Below are 20,822 nucleotides of genomic sequence, written 5' to 3'. Positions count from 1 at the left end.
ACAGGAGCCAACAGCTACCCTCCAGGTACGACTGCGGAACCTGAGGTGAGACTTGTCGTCTCCTCTGCACCCACACTGATCGGCGTGCGAGTAACACGATACAGTACACCCAGCCCAGGACAAGTCTGATAAAGAGGGCCTCAGGGATATCCCGTGGCAGGGGAACACCCGCGAGAGGGGCATCATGGTGAGAGGGGTGTCTTGCAAACAACCCGTCTTGTGCCAAGCAGAACACACGCTACCGATGAAGAAAAGGACAGGACTGAACGATGAACCGCAAGAACTCCAACTGCGTTTGTCGCCATGGAAGTAAAGTGAAGAAAAGACTGTGAGGACAACTTCAAGGCAGAGCCGTCAACAGACAGGATCCATCCAGCACCCATGGCTGGTGCCACAGTGAACTGTTGGTCTCCACGGCAGGAAGAACGTTGTCTGTGACTCCAAGCAGCTGAGACGTAAGAGACTCTGCAGAAGTTTGGTCACTGTATCACATCTGTGTATATCTTTCTTTCTCCCACAGGGTGAACTTTGACTTTGGGTTTTTTTCATTAAAAATTGGGAGGAATGTAGTGTCTGTGCCTGGACACGTTCTAGTGTTCTAACCCCGTGTAATACACTGTACACCCACCCACCACCGACGTCACTGTGTCAGGTGACGCGGTCAATAAAAGGGCCGAGCGCACGTGCTCGTGGCCATTCCCACTACACTAACTATGTGTCCTGCGTGAGTCTTTGCAGCGCAGCATGAGGGCCTAGTGCCCATCATTACACTCACCTCTCAGAATCCATTCCTGTAACTTGGGGCACATAACAGGTTTGCCCCCTTTCCCCCGTGTTTTTGTCACTCACCATGGAACCCTATACCATAAGATCATGGCTATTCAACTGATTACATGTATGCCAATCAAGCAGGGACCAACAAAGCTAGCGCCCTTTGTAAACAACGTCCTATGTTTCTTTACCAACCCAGCGAGTGCGTTACCCGCACTCTTAGAAGAGTTGGAACCCTTTCGCCTAGGGACAGCTTCTGTGTGATTTGTCAAAAATCAATGGCGATGGCAGTGTGAGGGTGTAGCCATGACAGTGAAGAGGTTGTAATGAAACACGGACTACGGTGGACACAGGGAGATATCCGATACCTAGGAGTTACGATTCCAACCTCAGTCATGGAGGTTTTCTCTAGCAATCGCCTGACCCTTCTGGATGTCTTGTTCAAGAACCTGTATAAATGGGGCAAACTTGAGATTTCCTGGGTAGGTAGGATAAAATGCTTGTAGATTAACCTGCTGCTGAGACTGTTTTATCTCTTTCACTCCCTCCCGTTCTGCGCTCTCCTAGGCACCCTTAAAAAATATCTAAACCGAAAGATGTGGGCCTTTATATGGGACTCTGAGGGTGGCCAGAACCCTACTGATGAGCCCGGGGGAGGGGGAGATGAAGGTACCCGATATAGAGCAATATATCCTGACTGCTCAGATCTCCCTAGCTCTGGTGTGTTGCTTTCCGGCTGCAAACAAGCCCTGGTGCAGGATGGCATAGTAATGTAGCCTAATACTGCTCCACCACCTGTTTTTTTACCCCCACGGGTGCTAGGTTCTACCCTTGGTCAAAGGCCCACAGCATGAGGGGGATTACAACATACCCCTCCTTACTGACTCCAGTTGCGGAGAATCTGGACTTTCTCCCAAGGATGACAATATTAGTCTTGTGGAGGAGGGGAAACACTGTGCCTAGGGCAGTTATACTCAGAGGCGAGCCCAATACTCAAGACCAGTGTGCCAGTGACTTTCAGCTAGGCCTTAAGCACCTATACCGGGCCATGCAACGTTTACACTTTGCACAGCCACCCGATGTCCACAACAACCCAACACCCTGCACCTAGTGCTTGTAAAACCATGAAATTAAAATATCTGTTTACAGAGGAAGAAACCTCCAGAATGCTGTCTCGCTTATATTGGGGAGTGGGTTCCAATGAGACATGCCTCCACTCTATCGATCTGACCGAGGGAAACCTAATCTGTAAGTACTGCACTTTTACTGACCCTACCCTCCCCCTCCCCACCAACTTCGGGCTTTCCTCCCTCCGAGAATACTAGCCCCTCCAAGCCTAGCTTGAAAATGGTCCTGCTAAATTTCAGATCCTTTCCACGCCATTAGCTTGAAATCTTCAAACTCCTGAAAAACCTGATGTAATCTTCTTGTATTCTCCAAGAGGAGCCCGGACTTGATATTGTCCCTCCTTGCCCCTTGACTACTGATTGAGAAGATAGGAGGGGAGGAGGTCTGCCAATTATACTGAAGGTAGCATTCACATGCATAGCCAAACCCCGTTTATCTCCCTATTGCAAAAGTATGACATTCGCCATTCCCCTGTCCCCCACCTTCACGTTTTCCGGAGTCATTATTTACTGCCCCCCCTGGCGTAGCAGGTCGTTTTTCACTCAGACTGCACCAGAAGCCCTTGCCAGCCTGGCATTCAGAAAATCCTATTTCACGGTTCTCGGAGATCTGAACCTACATCTTGATGAGTCTTCTGACAATCAAGTTATCGGCTTCCTGCAAGAGCTTGCCGCTATCCAACTCACCCAAAGAGTCCAGGACCTCACTGAAAATGGTCACCAGCTAGATCCCAGTTTCTCTAATGGTTCTCACTTACTGGTCTCCAATCTCCTGCCCACCATCTGGTTCAACCATTTCCTTATCCATATTAACCTCTCCATTCCTTGCCCACCCAAGCCATTTGCCATGGATACACCGTTTCTGTTCGCACCCAAACCACAATGACTAAAAACGTGTCTTTGACAAAACCCTACCCCTCCTGGGCTCTGACACATTCCTTAGATCAAACCATTCCCATCAAAACATTAACTCTTAAAAACAAAAGAAGGTCCACCCCATGGTACACCCCACCTAAGAATACTCTAAAAACAAAAATGTGAAAGATAAAAGAAAGGGAATGGAGGAAGGATTGCGGGGACCACAACAAAGCTAAATACCGTGAAAGAATAAGGAGGTATCATTCAGAAATTGAAACTGCCCAAGCTGCCATTATGTGACCAGAATCATAGTTTTATTGAGGAGAATATAATTTTTTGCTATCATTCTAAAGTAAAGAACTGTGAAGCGACTTGAGGAAAAAAGTTAAGGCCTCTATAAAAGAGCAGAAGATTGGTGTGCTCTTCCTAGTCTATGGAGAGGGTGCAGCATACAGGGAAGCAGAAACACGCATCTCCTTCTCCCCCTCAAGAAGAGAGGAGATATCAGAATGTTTCCATTAGGCTGTCCTCACAGGGAAAATGATTTAACAAGCATCGTGTCAGGAAATCAGTTGTAGTTATTGATTGAATCCATTTCACAGGCTTTCAACAAGCAGCAGGAGAACCACTGTTATTCTCCTATTGGATCTGCCTTTTCAAATAAATCTTGTACACCTTGTCAGTAATTTGCTCTTCCTAGTCTTGTCCAAGCTATGACTAGGAGGACGGCGATGAGTCTGATAGACTGAATGGCAAATACTTTCTGAGGAGAAATACCTTTTGTTTTTTTTTCTTCCATGACTTCTGGCTAATAGTGTATTTTTTTCATCCTGTCGGGAAGACGATACTTATGCTTTGGTATTCGTTCAAAAAGTAAAAATGGGATGAGGTTTGGAGAGGAAAAGGTAATGTCTAGATTTCTTACCAATAATCTTCATTACTCCGAGTCTGCATTCTTCTCTCCATTGCGTATGTTCCCACCCTACACCCCTCTAAGCTTCTTTGCGGGATTGGGAAGTTATAAACATCAAGATTTCCTTGGGGACGGATTCCTTTACAAAGTAAAGCCATAAAGAAAAGAGGTAAAATGGGAAGTTTGGTTATTGGGGGTGCAGCACCTCCACACTTCAAATAGTAAGTAGTGAGGCGAGAAATGCGGACTCAGAATAATGAAGATTACTGTGCATAATCTAGGCGTTATGAATGTGCTTATTTGTCCCGTTGTAATATATTGTCAATTATGCACTATAAAGGCTCCTATCTCAACCACGTCTGTCTCTGCTCCTTGTCTCACTTTGTTCTATTTCTGCTCTCTCCCTGACAACTTCTGCTGCAGTGCCAAGAAAATCTTTCTCGCCTACCGTCTTATATTTAATTCATCCACTCGGATCCACTGTTGTGTCAAACAGTCTTCCAATATTCTCTATGCTTGCTAAGAAATGTTGTCTCTCAGCACTGCCTATTGGCTCATGTCCCACTATTTCTGTCCATGGTCACCTTCAGAACTGTCAAATTATGTTCTTCAGTCTTGAATTGTATTTATTCGATGTCATTGTTTTTCCACATTCCCTGTGTACCTCCGCGTTCATAATGGTACATCAGTATAATGGTCCATTCATTTACGGATTAGAGGTGCATTTTTCCAGCATCCGTTTCAGTTGTCAGTCAGCGGCCAGGGATCTGTGGGACTCGAAGGCACCTTTGCTATCCCTCTGACAAGTGTTGATGTTTTTCCTGGTGCCACGGGAGCCAGAATACATCTGTGAATCCACTGAGCTCCTTTAATTGACTTTCATGGGATAGAGCTCCAAGACAGTCTATGAATATAGTAAACCTGGTATTCTCATGACGAGGGCATGAGTGTACACTGTATGCGGATGTGATTTGCAGTTACATTCGAGGACTCGAGTGCTTACACTGAAGTCACTAACTGGGGAAAGTGGGGACCAAAGCCAATGGAGCAGAGTTAGAGGGCACGAGAACTTGCCTCTTTGAGACAGCCAATCACGGAGGGGGACCACCTTAGTGACTGTATACCGCTTCGGGAATCTCGTGGGATCTTGTCAGCCGCATACTTAAGTGAATGCAATAGAAAAGTTGCCAGGTGCTGGCGCCAAACAATGCACAGAGGTTCAGACTGTGCAGTGTTCAGCTTCTGGTCATAGTCACAGGTGTTAACTAAAGTTCAATGAAAAATGATGCAAAAACGTATGAGCCATCAAAATTACTTTAATAAATAAGTATAATATGTGCCAGTGTATAATTCGGTTTTGTGCGAACTCAACTGCTGCGCGATTCCTCTACCTTCTAGGCGTAATAATGCTAAAGTTACTAGGAGTGGTAAGGCGATGGGATTTTTTTGTTTAACCATTTTGAAAGATTATTTTTTTCCAAAGCTTCTGTTTCCTGAAGAAGCTAAAGTCAAAATCGTAGTTCTGTCTTATCGCTTATTTTCAGTATAAGATAAATATTACATGCGCTCTCTAAAAACCGTCTAGAATAATTTATAATTTCGCAAATTATTATTTTGATTATTTCTTTTTTGCTTGCAGGCTGTACACAATTGATGGTCGACGCGTATGCCTAGGAGAAATTAAAAATAATCAGTATTATGTAGCAGTGGGAAAAGAAAAGTTTAAACGTTTACCGTACTCTCAGTGGCTTCCTAAAGGATGTCGAGAGAAAGCTCAAAGGTAGGTATGTTTTAACATTTTTTTTCAAAATCCTGTATACTGAAAGAAGTAAAATTATGAGAATAATAGTCGTGGTTACACTAAAACCGCCGATAATAACGTTAACCCTTTCACAGCCGGGGTGTTTGTTAGCCTCCGTGTTAGAATTTCTTAAAGAAAATCTGCATTAGGTTGTTTATGGATGAAATCTTATTATTTGTCATTTTTTCTTTAACATATTTATACACTTGCTTTCATCGGTGGCTGGCGGGGAACGGATATACCATCTGATTCAAATTGTAAACAAGCCCAAAGTAATCCCTTCCTCTGCAAGCACCACGTTGTAGACACCAGACTGAACTATCTATCGATACCTTGTCGGGTATGTTGGCCGTGATCGGACTGCTTAACAGTGTCATTCTGTTAAATTGTGTTACATATGCTGTGTGGCTGTTCAGGATGGCTCATAATCTGCAAACTTCAGAACCTGAAAATATTTGAGGCTAGAGAACCCAAGAACGGAGCCCACGTGTTTTTAAAATGTTCCCTATTATGTTTCAAAATGATTGTGATTTTCTCCATCCCCATTGCGCCCTAATTCTGAGTAGTCTTTCTCTACTGGAGGCCTCTCGTTTCCTTACAGTGCAGTGATCGTTTATTAGGCTTTAAAGGGCCAGGGTCATTTGCTTTCACCTACAGGAGTTAGGTGTATATGTCTAGTAAAATAAAAAAAGTAAAATAAACATAAATAGGGAAAAAATAGTTGCGTTACATTAATCACCCCCTTATGATGGTTGCATGTTTTATAGGGACAGACACCTGTTTTACCATAGGTTTATGAATAAAACCCCTTTTAATCCAATTTTTTGTTTTTACTTTTTTAACTTTTTCTTAATAAAAATAAAACATTATAAACTTGGCTCAAAATGTACCCATCACTATGGTCTCAGTCTTCAAAACCGCTGGCACTACGGAGTACACTAGCGTTATACATACGTGACCCTGATCACTATGCCCCTTGTTATAATTCCCAGCATCATCCCCGGGGCATCATGTTTACACAACACATGAGGTGCCGGCCGACCACGTCAGATGCCCAGACCTCAGGTAATAGAAAAACACCTTGCTGTGGGGCGTGTTACCTCTTCGCCTTGACAAACTGCCAAGGAGCAACAGCGGACCACAGCATGTATTTGTACTATGCTTGATGCTACTGCTTGTTCACATTCATTGTTTTCTTGATTTATTTGTATTGGTCTTTCCTGAATAATAATATTAATAATAATGAGTTTCAAAAAAGCGCAATGGTAACACCCGCGGTCTGTCCCCGCGCTAGGGCCAGAATCTCTTCTAGAACTGAGGTCACTATTCTAAGAAAAGCATGGGCTAAACAAGAAACAGACAACTCAAAGCAACCCTAAGATAAACAAAACAGCCAGGTTTTAAGCCTCTTACCAAAGATCACCTCAGATATTTCTATCCTCAGGTGGGTTCGGCAGTGAATTCCACATCTTTGCTGCTTGGAGTCCAAAAGAGTGGGGTCCTAGCCGGGCTCTGGTTACATGGGTTACTACTGATAAGTTAGCGCCAGTCGATCTAAGTTTGCACAAAGGAAGATAGGGCTGTACCAATGGGAAAATATATTTGGGGCCCCTAGCTGCCATTAAAGATTTTATGGCAAAAGCATATGGCTTTAAATGAGATTCTCTTGTTCAGTGGGAGCCAGTGAAAACTGATCATGTGCTCACCCATTTAAAATAGTGATAGCTGCAGCACTTCAGCCTTTATGGAGAAGAACGTCGTTGCCACTATCTTAATAGATTGATATAACATCTGTTTCACTTCATTAGTACTAACAGACATATATTAAACCATCTGGTGTGTATTCGAAATTCCAACACATACACATCGGTCTCATTGTTTGTTTTGTTACTTATTTGATTTATTTGTTCCTTTGTTTTTTTCTTCATTCCCTTACTTATGTAGCCCAGTTTTGTTTTGTTAATAAAGCTTGAGTTGAGGTTTATTACACAACTTAAATGGGTAAAGTACAAACATTTTTAGGATTATACAATAGTGTGCTCACACCAGTACCACTATGCGTTTTACAGTGCTCACGTAAGAATGATCACACCCACACTGAAGATAGATTTGTGCACCACAGTGTTTTTACAATTTCAAAACATCTTTCCTAATATGTTTATCTGTATTGTCATATATTTATTACAGGTGACGACAACGGTGGACGTCTATCATAACTACTATGGGGGTCACTCTGCATTTCTTCCTTTACTTTTGTAAACCAAATAAATAAAATACATTTTACCCAACGCCATTAAGTCTTTTAAAAATCAAAACAATGACTGTAATAATGAAAACAGTACCATGATGAAAACATTTCAATTTTTCAAGTTTTTTTTTTTGAATCAATCAATCAATCAATCAATCAAATTCTTTATTTCGGCCGATTAGGCCATAAAAGATACAAAAACAATTATTAAAATACATCCACATTGATATAAGAACATGATAAAATACATAAAACCATCATTATGTAAAAAGAATTTCAGATTGCAAAAAGAGTTAAGGTTCATAGCCAAAGGAATCAATCTTTAAGATGTTTTGACCTTAACTGCCACATGGCCATTAAAAATTTAGCAACTGCAAATACTATGTGGGGTGCCGTGCTCGTTTTTAATATTCTAAGCGAATGGAGATAGCTCCTCAAGCCCAAATTTCTGCATAAAGGAGCTAGCCAAAAGTTTCTGGGTCGATTATATGCAGGACAAAAAAACATAATATGGGCTTCTTCCTCATCATAAATACAACATCCTAGGCATATTTTATCCGTCCTTTTTGCCCAGTTGTGGGTAAATATTTTGATGGGAAGAGTCCCGAGCCTCCATTGGATGAACAATTTTCTAGCTAGTATGGGGAAAATGATATCCATAAACCCTTCGAATTGGTATGAATCCTTAAAATCCAAAAATCTAACAGTCAAAATACCTTTATTGGGAGCGGAAACAAGGGAGGCAAAACTTTTCTCCCTATAAATACCCACAAGGCGGTTGCGTGACACCCTGGAACAGCCTTGTTCGAGGGAATCCCATAGTTCGGGAAGACCTAGTCGGTAAAGTTCTTACTTTATAAAAACCAGCCACGGGATTTTATCACAGAGATTGTAGTTCATGACATGGGCGAGCTCTTGCCTATAATGTTCGAGCTCGGCTGTGGACCAAAGCCTATGCCAGTAACTCAGTGGCATTAATTCCAGGTCTTCTCTTATAGAGGGTAGACCCAAGTCTAATCTTAGGGGGAGAAGGGGTGTGCCACAAGGAAGGGACAAAAGGCGCCTTATAAAATTGTTCTCTACTTTTACAATTCCTAAACCCACTTTATACCCCCAAAGTTCTCCACCGTAGGATGCGGCGGCTTTTGCTTGCGTTTTATACATCTCAACTGCCGGACTAATAGGTTTGTATGTAGAGGAATTTGCCACTTTCAAAATTCCCCCTGACAGTTGAGAAAGCTTGAGCCGGCTTCTAGTCACCTGAGGTTCCCAAGATAGATTCTCATGGAGAGTTGCCCCCAGATACTTGAATCCTTAACCCACCCCCACCCCAGCCTCCCCCCACAGACCCACCCACCCTTGACACCTACCCCACAACACCCCCCTCACACCCCCACCCACCATCCTAGGCAATAGGACCGAAGTCTGAGTGATGGAAGTGCTGGTATAAGCGGAACCACCCTCCCCCTTGAATCGCTGCTAACTTAAGGGTATAATCGAGGACATGCCCCGGGAGATAACAGAAACCAAACCTTAACACAATATACTCATAAAATATCATCCCCACAATTGAGCATTATCCCCATTAATAATCCTACAAGAAAGGGGAAGCTGGAAACTTGAATCTAAACAAGTTTGGCTTGCTAAATTGAATCCAGAAAGGTTTTAGCCAGAATTTCGGAAATTTTTGTCTGGGCTTGGTAAATAACTTTGAGTTTGGCAGGGAAGAGTGAAAAGACCTGTGCGCCTTTAGACTGAAAAGGGGCAATGAGCTGACGGAGCTGCCACCTCCGTTCAACCGTAGCTGGACAAAAGTCTGGCCTAACAAAACACTGACAACCCTTCCCCGACCTTTGCCTGGTCTGGCTAGATCATAAATCCTTTCTTTGGCTAAAAAGTTATGTAGGCAGATTAAGATAGCACGGGGTCTATTAACTGTTTGGCCCGGACGATGTTTAGGCTTGAAGGGAAAACGGTGGCACGTTGGATTTCCAACTGCCATTCCCATTCCTTAACCTCTGGGAATGCTTCAGTGAATAGATCGACCACAAACTGCCGGGTATCCGATCCCTCCATGCCCTCGGGAACCCCCAGAATTCTTAAATTATTTCTTCGGGCCCGATTTTCCATGTCCACAAGCTTTCATTGAATATCCTCCCGCTGAGATTGAATTGCATCTATAGTGGATTTTTGAGTCACTAAATCGTCTTCCAAAGTAGAGATCCGAGTCTCAGCTTCAGTGACCCTAGATGCAGTATCTGTACAAGTCTTAATTACTCTTCGCAATGATTTTTGGACCCTTCGGCATGCCCCCTGTGCACGGGCACTTTCCTGTCGGGTCTCCTCGCGGTGTGCCATTATTGTTTGATATATTATTGCCAGTGTCATTCTGCCAGGAGGGGAGCCTGTCTTAGGGTCAAGATCATTAGCAGCTGAATCTTAAAATTTGCCTTGCGGTCCAGACTGTGCAGAAAATGAATAATCCCAGGCTAGGGAGCCAGTATTCGTGCCAGAATCTTGGGGCACCTTACGAACTGTAGGAGGGCCACTCAAGATGTCAATAGGGTTCAAAGCATCGTTAGTTCGCCAATCGCCCACCTCACTGCCATCGTCGTCAGACCAATCCTTATCTAACCCATCGTCATCCACAGAGGATCACATGTGATCAGATAAAGAATAAAAATTATCTCCATCGATGTCACCATCCGTGTTTAACAAAGCAGAAGGTAAGGGAACTTGCAATTGATCTGTGGAAGGGAGATGGACTGCTGCTGATTGTGTACTGAGCGGTAAGTCTAAGGAGACTACATCTCCCAGCATTCCACTAGATTGTACGCCCGGATACAAAGAAAATTCTGTGCATTGAACAATCCCCGGCATACTCTACACAGGCAGCCCCATCCCCGATTGTACCATTGAACTTGTAGAAGTGCCCCCATCGATACTTTTAGGCAAAACAGTGAAAGAAGCTGTTGTAGAAGCCGCATTTGCCTTACCGGTGGTGGAGACTGTGGTAGCCGTGTGAGGAGCGGGAAGAAGACAAGAGGATCCCCCGCTCGCAGGGCTCTGCAAACTTTTGTTGGTTACACTCGCCCGAGGTTTAAACATTGCAGGCACCGGAACCGAAGCTGGATTGAATACTTTGCCAGCCGTGTTTTCTGGCTGGCTCCTTTTCGGGATCTCTGCCGATGGCGGTGACCTTTGAGCTGCCGAGGATGCCGACTGGCTTTCGCTGCAGCCCGGGGCAGATTCTTTGTTTGACTTTTCAGAGGCATCGGAGCGGCGCTGAGGCGGAAGCGACACTGATAGCGCTGGAAGCACTGGAAGCAGCGGTGTGCAAGCAGTAGGCCGTCTACTGGTAAGAGTCGTGCTAAAAAGATTCGGTGCAGTAAGCTACGACGATAGCAGCAAAACCGCCAAAGCATCTCCCTTCCGTGGTATAATATAGTCAATATTGGCGTTTTACCCCGCACTATAAAATATAAGGGTTAGCAGGTCATCCAAGAGGGAGAGAGTGCTAGTACCAGCTCACCCGGCCAGAGTACTGGCCGCCATCTTGGCCAGCAATTTCCATAAATATCTGTCTTTAAAAGAACTTTCGGCCAAGTTGGCCAAGCTGTTATGTCTGGTTTCCTGTCGCAGGGTCTCTGACGTGCGTGCGCTGGACGTCGTGGCAAGAGTTTTTCCCCCAGAAGGGGTCACGTTTACAGTGGGGCGCCGTACTAAGTCTTCTTCGGCTCTTGTATCCGGCTTTTGTGGATGTTCCTAAGCTGTGTGTAGTGCAGTGCCTGAAGGCATATGAAGATATGACTTTGGAATTTCGTCCTCCGGGCGAACGTCAACTTCTTATTGCTTTAAGAAAACCGCATTATGCAGTCTCTTCCCCCACCATAGCCAGGTGGGTGCGCTGGGTCATGCAGGAGGCGGGTATTGATACAAAGCAGTTCAGAGCTCACTCAGCCAGCGGTGCAATGGCGTCTAAGGCTTTCTCCCTGGGAGCCCGTTTGGAGGATTTGATGCGTGCCGCGGATTGGTCTTCAGATTCCACCTTTAAGCGGTTTTATTTCAAAACAGTTGTGGATGTTGCTCAGTTGGTGGTAGGTAAGCTTTGAACTAGCATAATCTTAGCCTCCGGTCCTGACACAGAATCGAAATTTGCCTAGCTCAGTAACGGTAAGTTTCAATTCTATTAAGGACACGGAGGCGAGGATTATCACTCCCAAGGCATAATTTTGTGCGAACCCACCCGTATGGGCGTAAGTACATTTTTGCTTCAGGATGTATGCTACCTTGTTTCTTATAAGAAATGTTAAGTGTCTACTTGAGTCATGAGGTTCGAGTTTTACCGAAGGTTTACTTCGAAAAATTCTTACGTTGTCTATTTAGTTTTTTTAAGGGAATGACCATACCAAACAAGACCAGTGACAGTGTGACATTACTTGCGCGAAGAAAGAGGAAGGACACCTAAGATGGAGGAACCTTCTACATGCTGTGGACACTATGGTGCCGATTACGATCCGGTAAAAAAATTCCCCGTACGACTCGTATCCGGTCTTTTTACCGTACGAATCGTACAAGTGCCGTACAAACTGCCAAGTACGATTCGCATGGTAAAAAGTCCATACGAATCGCATTGGGAATTATTCCCCACACGTCCTCGGGTCGGAAAATGTGTCCGACACGTCCATGGACGATTTACCGTACAAATGTGAAAAGTGAAGTCCGACCGCGGAATTACGATCCATCCCGTGCGTCCGATGTTACAACCGTATGGAAAAAACACCGTCCGCACCGAACTCCCATAGCAACCATGGAGACATGTGCCCGCATACGTGCCGACCCCCCCAGCCCCCGTACGTTCGAGTCGTACCCCCCCAGCCCCCGTACGTACGCGCCGACCCCCCCAGCCCCCGTACGTTTGAGTCGTACCCCCCCAGCCCCCGTACGTTCGAGTCGTACCCCCACCCGTGTATGTACACCCGTGTACGTGTCGTACCCCCGTGTATGTACACCCTTGTACGTGTCGAACCCCCCCGTGTATGTACACCCATGTACGTTCGAGTCGTACCCCCACCCGTGTATGTACGGTGCGTACCCCCAGCGCGTACACGTACAAGGGTGTACATACACGGGGGCGTATGACACGTACACGGGTGTACATACACGGGGGGTTCGACACGTACAAGGGTGTACATACACGGGGGGTACGACACGTACACGGGTGTACATACACGGGGGGTTCGACACGTACAAGGGTGTACATACACGGGTGGGGGTACTGTTGTAAATTGAAACAACGATGTGATTAAGCATTTATTAAAGACATTAATTCCTCTGTTATAGATCGTGTTTTCTCTGTTATGTTGACCGAAGCTTGGACTCCATTTTGTATTGTCATGCTTCCACGTGTTCCCCACGAGAAGAGTCCAACCTCTGTGTTAGTTGCTCTTGTAATCTGCCCAGTAACAGTCTATAAATAGCTCCTTTGTCCATCTGGCGCATGCCCAGACTTGACCACATCTGTTATCAGTTAGCCTTGCTTGACCATGTTTTCGCGGGCTCAAGGAGTGCGTTAGCTCCGCCCACATATTGATTCAGTATCGAAAATGACCATAAATGGTAATGTTCTTCATCTTCATGTTGTATCCACCCACTTATGAGCCCCTCTACTGTGTATAAAAGGGGACCATGTACGAAGGTTCTTTGTGCTACTCTATGCAATACTGAAGAGTGTTGTGTGGATTGTAGGACCACCCTTAAGGGTTAATAAATGCTGTCTTTGTACTTTGCAGTTTCCGTGCCAACTTCCTTATAGATTCCATTACAGGAGAGCGAACCCTTGTGTCCTGCGGGCCTAGCTGGGGCCTGTATTCATCAATTGGCGCCCGTCACGTGGGGCTCATCGGCGACTCGGATGCTCGAAGGACTGGTCGCGACGAAGGTGAGGAATTGGGCCGGGGACGTGATCACTGCCAGCGGCGTCTTAGCCCTGGCATCCCAAGGTTTTTCTTCCTTCCCTTCCGAGCTGACCGTCTGGGTGGCGCCGGTCCTCGACTGAGACCTCTTCTGTCGGTCTTGCCGTGAAAGCCGTTTGGGCGATTGTGGAGCTTGGCAGTTGGAATCTGGACTCTTGATTGGTAAGAACCGGTGTACGGTACTTGCTCCGAGTTTTTGAAGCCTGATCTGGCTATTTGAGTTTGATTTGTGATGACTAGTCATATTTTGAATTTGTCTTTGTGAATATATATGCGTTGCAACACATATAGGCAGGTAATGTGGAGAGATTTCTCCAGAGCTGTGTAACTTTGAACGGCGCAACGATTAAGTGCCATTTTTCTATAATATTGCATATTTTGCATTATTTCTGAGCATGCCTGCTTTCAGCGCACTCCGTAAGTGGTGCTGCTGTTTCGGAAACCGGTTGAACATCGAGGAATCTGCTCCAGCTCCCCCAGAGGGGACTCCTAATAGGGATATGTATGTGAAGCATGGTCTTTCTTCCATAATGTACAGCACAGTATGGAGGAAATATACAAAAAAGGATCCTGAGTTGCGATGGCCTTTGTATGGATCGTTTGATATACGTAAGATTGAGTATGTGGAACAGTGTATGTGTAAGCGGCGTGCTCGTCAGGATATGTTTGAGTGTGTGCGGTTGTGGGTGAAGGAGGTGCGTGAGCGAGAGAAGCGTGAGAAAGCGCTGTTTGATAAAGAACAACGGAAGAATGATCATGTGCGAGCACAGGAAGCGAAGCGACGGGAGGACAGAGAGCAGACGGACAGGCAAGAGAAGGAGCGTAGGCTACAAGTTTCGGGTCAATACGTTGTTCGGCAGCCACTTTATCCTGTCCTTAATAATCTTGATGATGATTTTTATTTACTAGATCGCTCTCCGCCCCCTTATGTCGGCGCATCTGCTCCGAGGCCGCAAGATTCTGGCCCGGGTCCGGGTAAGGTAGATACGCGGTCCATGTTATCAGCCGACCAAATGGCTGAGCTTCGGCAAATTTCCTTCCGTGCACTTAACGGCAAGATATCCATAGAGGAATTATTTCATACTTGGGAGGCGTGGCAGGAGAGAGATAAAGTGTATTTTCTGGGTCATTTCGCGGAGGAAGTGATTGATGCTTTCCAGAAACGTTCTGGTGTTTTTGAGCCCGACGAAGTATCATCGGATGCTAAAGCATTGCGTAATGGTGTTTTCTCTTTTTCTAAGGCTCCAGATACGGTTCGGCGGCTGTTCGCCTTGCGGGACGAGGTGCTGGTCTATAAAGAGAAAGCGCGCCAGCGAGCAGGGAAGGAGAAGCAGTCGGATTCGTGCACAACAGAGGGCCACTCATCCACCTCCCAGTCAGATAAGGATGACATAGTGCATGTTAAACCAATGCGAGAGGCGGCGCCTTTGTATGTTCCTCCTAAAGGAGCGGGGACTAGCTCGGACATTACCTCCGCCGATGCTAAGGGATATTTCGTGTATAATTGGGTTTACACTCCGTGGCATAGGGCTGATGTTATGGCATTGAAGAATGCGCTGCCCGACCCCCGCAAGAATCCAGCGGCCTTCTATGAAGAAGTCGAGGGGGCCTTGAATTCTTGCGTCATGACTTTAGCAGATATCGATTTGTTCTTTGGGCTTATTCTACCACCAGACATGTGGCGATCTGTGCGGAAGGTAGATGATGTTGCCACTTTTAAGGCTCGATGGTCTGAACTGGAGGATGAGGATAGGGAGAGGAAGCCTGCGCAGAAACCGCCCCAGAATATTTTAGATCTCCCTGCTGCTATTGTGGCTAAGTTGAAGACAATTATTCCCCCTAAAAAAATTGACTGCAATATGTTAGCTGCATGTAAACAGAAAGTTGACGAGTCAGTTGCGGACTTCTTTACGCGCTTTGAGGAGACGTTTCATGATTTTAGTGGACAGTCGCTTACCGACGATACGGGACGCCACCTTTTTGCGGATAAATATGTAGCTAATCTGCTGCCGGCAGTTGCGGCCCGTCTAAAAGCGAGTGAAAGTTCTTGGTCCTCCGCTACACCGACGGCCCTCCTGACTATCGCCCAGTATTATGAGCGTCAGGAGCAAGAAGCAAAGGGCCAGGAGGAAAAGAAATCGAAAGATTTGAAAACAAAGGTGATGTTGGCGCAAGTCTATGGCCCGCCTCGACGGGGTAGTAGTAGAGGTAGGGGAGGATCTTATGGTCCTCCCTCGGGCCGGTCTGATTTGAATAGGAACCAATGTGCGTATTGTAAGCAATCGGGTCATTGGGCTAGGGACTGCCCGGTGTTGCATGCATCGCGCCAGGGGCATACCCACGGTGGCCCGCGAGGTAGAGGGGTTTTTTCGAACTTTCGAGGGAATTCTAACGAACAGGCTCGTTTTGAGTCTGCTGGGCAGCACCGAGATAGATCAAATGTTTTCGATCGCCAGCATCAGTATCAAGCATCAGGAATTGACCGGTCGGGGTACCATGACTCTCAGCATGCATAGGATTGCGTTGGATGGGGGTTAGAATCAGTTGAGGTGCCGGTCGATCAGAAGGGCCCTTATGTATCGGCTGAGGTTTTGGGCTCTACTGATCAGTTCCTAGTGGATACTGGAGCGACACGTAGTGCGCTATCTAAGCAATTGGTTCCGGGGGCTCCCCCATCCGGCTTAATGGTCACATCGGTAGGGTTTGATGGTACACTCTCCCGAAGCCCTCTTTCACAGCCCCTCATGTTTAAGGTTGATTCTTTTTCTGCACCCTGTCCGTTTCTGCTTGCCCCGTACACACCGGACAATATTATGGGTCTTGATATGTTAAAGCACTTTAGGGCTACTATCCGCTGCTCCCCTGCTGGTGTGCGGGTAATATTGAATGACAATTACCCCCGATCTGAACGGATGTGTACGATGTCAGAGGATGCGCTGTTAGCTACCCTCCCTCATGCTTTGTGGGCAACTTCGGATACTGATGTGGGACAAATGGTGATTCCGCCGGTCCACATTAGCGTCCAGGAGGGGGCGGTGTTACCACGCCTCCCACAGTACCGTATTTCCCAGGAGGGTGAGGAGGCTCTCATACAGATAGTGCAGGATTTGATAACGGTTGGGGTAGTCGAGGAAGTCCCCTACAACATTTGTAACAGTCCGATTCTTCCCATACTGAGAAAGGATACGGATGCCAGAGTTTATCGGTTTATAATTGATTTGAGAGAAGTGAACAAGATCGTGATACCTCAATACCCAGTGGTTTCCGATATCACGACGTTGCTTACCTTGGTCCCGCCTACGGCGACCATGTTCTCAGTGATTGATTTGAAAAATGCCTTCTTTTCCATTCCCATTCACCCTGATAGCCGATATCTTTTTGGGTTTACATTGAATAATAGATCTTATCGTTTCTGTAGGATTCCCCAGGGCTATACAGAAAGCCCTAGCATTTACAGTCAGGCTTTGAAACGACAATTGGATTCCTTTGTTCTGCCCGAGGGGGTCGCCCTCATTCAATATGTTGATGACATCTTACTGGCGGCTGACACCCTGGAGTTATGTGAAAAAAGTACGTTATCCTTACTTTCCTTTCTAGCGTCCCGCAATCATAAGGTATCTAGGAAGAAATTGCAATTCTGTAGACCAAAGGTGACTTATCTGGGTCACCTTTTGTCTAAGGAGGGACGTGCACTCACACCGGATCGTATCCAAGTAATTTTGGATACACCGAGACCATCCACACAGAAGGATGTGCGTGCATTTTTGGGCCTTGTTTCTTTTTGTAGACAGTCGATATTGGGGTTTTCGCACATAGCTAAGCCATTGTTAGCCCTTTTGACAAAGGACACGCCTATCCCAATCCCTTGGTCGGATGAGTGTGATACTGCTTTTCAGCAACTACGACAGGCCCTTTGTTCAGCACCAGTGTTAGGAACCCCTGATTATGCAAAACCCTTTTCGTTGTATGTGCATGAGAAAGATGGATGTGCATTGTCAGTTTTAGTGCAGATGCACGGTGATAAGCAGCGCCCATGTGCATATTTTTCGGCTGTACTTGATCCTGTCGCCCGAGCATTACCAGGGTGTTTTCGCTCGGTTGCGGCGACAGCTGTGTCAATACGCCAAAGCGAGGGAATTGTGTTATCTCATAAGCTGTTGGTATTAGTCCCCCATGCTGTCGATGCCCTGCTTAATCAAACAAAGACGCAGCATTTGACCAGTGCCCGTTTAACGGGATATGAGTTGACGCTTTTGGCTCCTCATATTACGTTGAAAAGGTGCGTAACGTTAAACCCGGCAACATTGTTGCCATACCCCGAAACCCAGTCTGAGGCGCGGAAAGCGCATGATTGTATTCTCGTGACTGAGGAACAAACAAAGGGTCGTATTGATCTCCAGGATACGCCCTTTCCAGATGTAGATGGGGAACTGTGGGTGGATGGATCCTGTCTGAAGCTACCAGATGGTACGACTTCAGCAGCATACGCAATTACCACATTACAAACGATAGTGGAGACAGCACGCATACCACAGAAATCAGCTCAAGCAGCGGAACTGATAGCATTAACACGAGCATGTGAGCTCAGTACAGGATTATGTGTGAATGTTTATACAGATAGCCGCTATGCCTTCGGAGTAGCGCATGACTTCGGCCTACTCTGGAAGGAGAGAGGGTTTTTAACGTCACATGGAGTACAGATAATGCATGGAGAGTTAGTTCATAATCTTTTAACTGCATTGACATACCCAAAGAAAATTGCCATTGTTAAGTGTAGCGCCCATAGGAAAGTGGTTGATAAAGTTGGAGAAGGGAATGCGTTAGCGGATCGAGTAGCACGGGAGACTGCGATGCAGCCCGGTACTACTGCCATGTATGTAGTGAAGTCACAGGTGGAGAGATGGCATGATGCGAAGGAGGAAGTGCGAGAAATGCAGAGGACCGCTTCTGACAAAGAGCGGGAACAATGGGCTAGCGAGGGAGAACTGGATGACGAGGGTTGCTGGAGAAATAAGCAGATGGATAGATGGAAATTACCCACGGCCTTTGTACAACCTATGGTTCAGATGGCACATGGGCTAGCACATGTTGGAGCTTCCGCAATTGTGAAATTGCTTACCCAAGTCTGGGAGCATCCAGAGATTGCTAGCACAGCAAAGAGGGTGGTGCAGACCTGTATGATCTGCCTGAGGTATAACCCAGGAAAAGGTACTCGAACTCCAGCAGGAGGATTTGTGACACCCACTGCACCCTTTGAGGTTCTGCAGATGGATTACATCCAGCTGGAGCGCTGTAACAATCTGAAGTATGTTCTAGTAGTGGTTTGCGCCTTCAGCAAATGGGTTGAAGCGTACCCTACGAAAGACAATACTGCGATGACTACTGCGAAGCTGCTGCTGAAGGAGTTTTTCCCCCGATACGGCGTTTGTAGACTTCTGTGGAGTGATAATGGCCCTCACTTTGTAGCGGATGTTATAAAGTATGTCTTGAAGGGTCTAGGCATCACTCAGAAGTTCCACGCCGTGTTTCACCCTCAGTCTGCAGGCCTAGTTGAGAAGTATAATGGTACACTGAAGCTTAAGATCGCCAAAATTCAAGCTTCGACGTCTTTGACTTGGCCAGACGCTCTGCCACTGGCGTTATTGTCAATCAGATCAGTACCGCACTCTCGAACTGGCCTTACGCCATACGAGGTCGTTTTTGGATGCCCAATGAATATTTGGGGTCCACCAAGACCTAAGGCTGTGTATGATGTACCTTGTGTAATGATGAGCGATTATCTGGCACAGTTAACGGATAACTTGGTTTCTATCCATCAACAGGTCCGAGAGGCGCTCCCTGATCGGTCTACCGGCGAAGGACATGGTCTCCGGCCTGGTGACCATGTCATGGTGAAAGTCTTCGACAGAACGAACAGCTTGGAGCCGAGATGGGTGGGCCCTGAGCAGGTCCTCCTCGCAACGAGGACGGCTGTGCGAGTCTCCAACAGAAAGAATTGGATCCACTCCCTGCACTGTAGGAAGGTGCCGCCCGGATTGGTGGAACCTGCCGTGCTGACCGATCAACGAGAAATTTTGGCTGCAGAGACAGGCCGTGCTGCGGAGCCAAACGCTACTGAGGAGCTCTTTCCGGACCACGCGACTCCTGGAGGAAGGCGATATCATCTTCGACCAAGGAAGTGAGTTTTCCAGTACCGGGACATACTGTCAGAACGGCCCTTGGGTTAGTGAAACGGAGAGCCGATGAGGCAAGGGGGGGGGATCAGCCCTGCATTAGTGTAGCGACACCCGTCTTGGCCCGCTGGTGAAGAAATCAACCGCTGCCCAAGGGGAAGAGTTCTGACAGACTTTTAGTTTCAGGAAGATATTGGGTTTTATTTTTACTTTGATATGGAGAAAAAGAAAATCCTTTGTGCATTAGGGTTCATGTTGACAGTAGCCATTGTTGGGATAACCACATGGTTCGTGGAGGATGTAACTCCCGCTCGGAAGATTCTTGTGTTGACAACTCCGGTGCCCGAGGAGCACTACTTTTATACATTACCGTATCAAGAGTTGAAGCATCGACAATCTTACTTGAATAACACTTTCATCCAGATGCTGCATCATACCCACGTTGCTACGAATGCTACGAACTGTTGGATATGTGGGATGATGCCAGCTCATCAGAAGAAAGGAGGAACGCCATTTATACCACTTCCTTTCTCTCATAATGGCTCTTGTAGAGCATGGTATACTTTGCTTTTTGCCACTCGGAAACCGACAGTGGGACGATTGCTTTTTAGACTTAATAAAGAATGCCATCAAGACAAGAATGGGTATCCACAAGCGAATGGGACAATTTGGGAGTGGGAAGAGTACCGACCAGACAATGAATCCATTCCCTACATCTTTACGAACACAAGAGACACTGTGGGAAAAGATAAATTTGTGATTCAAGTAGCACAAGCTCAAGCGGACCTGTGTGTCCAGAGTGTGGGTTTCATCCCTGTTGGTGTCAGTGATTGCATTACTGTTTTGAATATTGATGGGTTGAACAATAGTACCTTCTTAGCCTCCCATAATACGTACTTTGTGTGTGGAAATAAAGGTTATTACCGTCTGCCGGCCGGGTGGTCTGGGGTATGCTA

This window comes from Triturus cristatus, chromosome 6 (genome assembly GCF_964204655.1).
Source record: "Triturus cristatus chromosome 6, aTriCri1.1, whole genome shotgun sequence".
NCBI classification, from domain to species: Eukaryota; Metazoa; Chordata; class Amphibia; order Caudata; family Salamandridae; genus Triturus; species Triturus cristatus.
Note: the sequence above shows the minus strand (reverse complement) of the source record.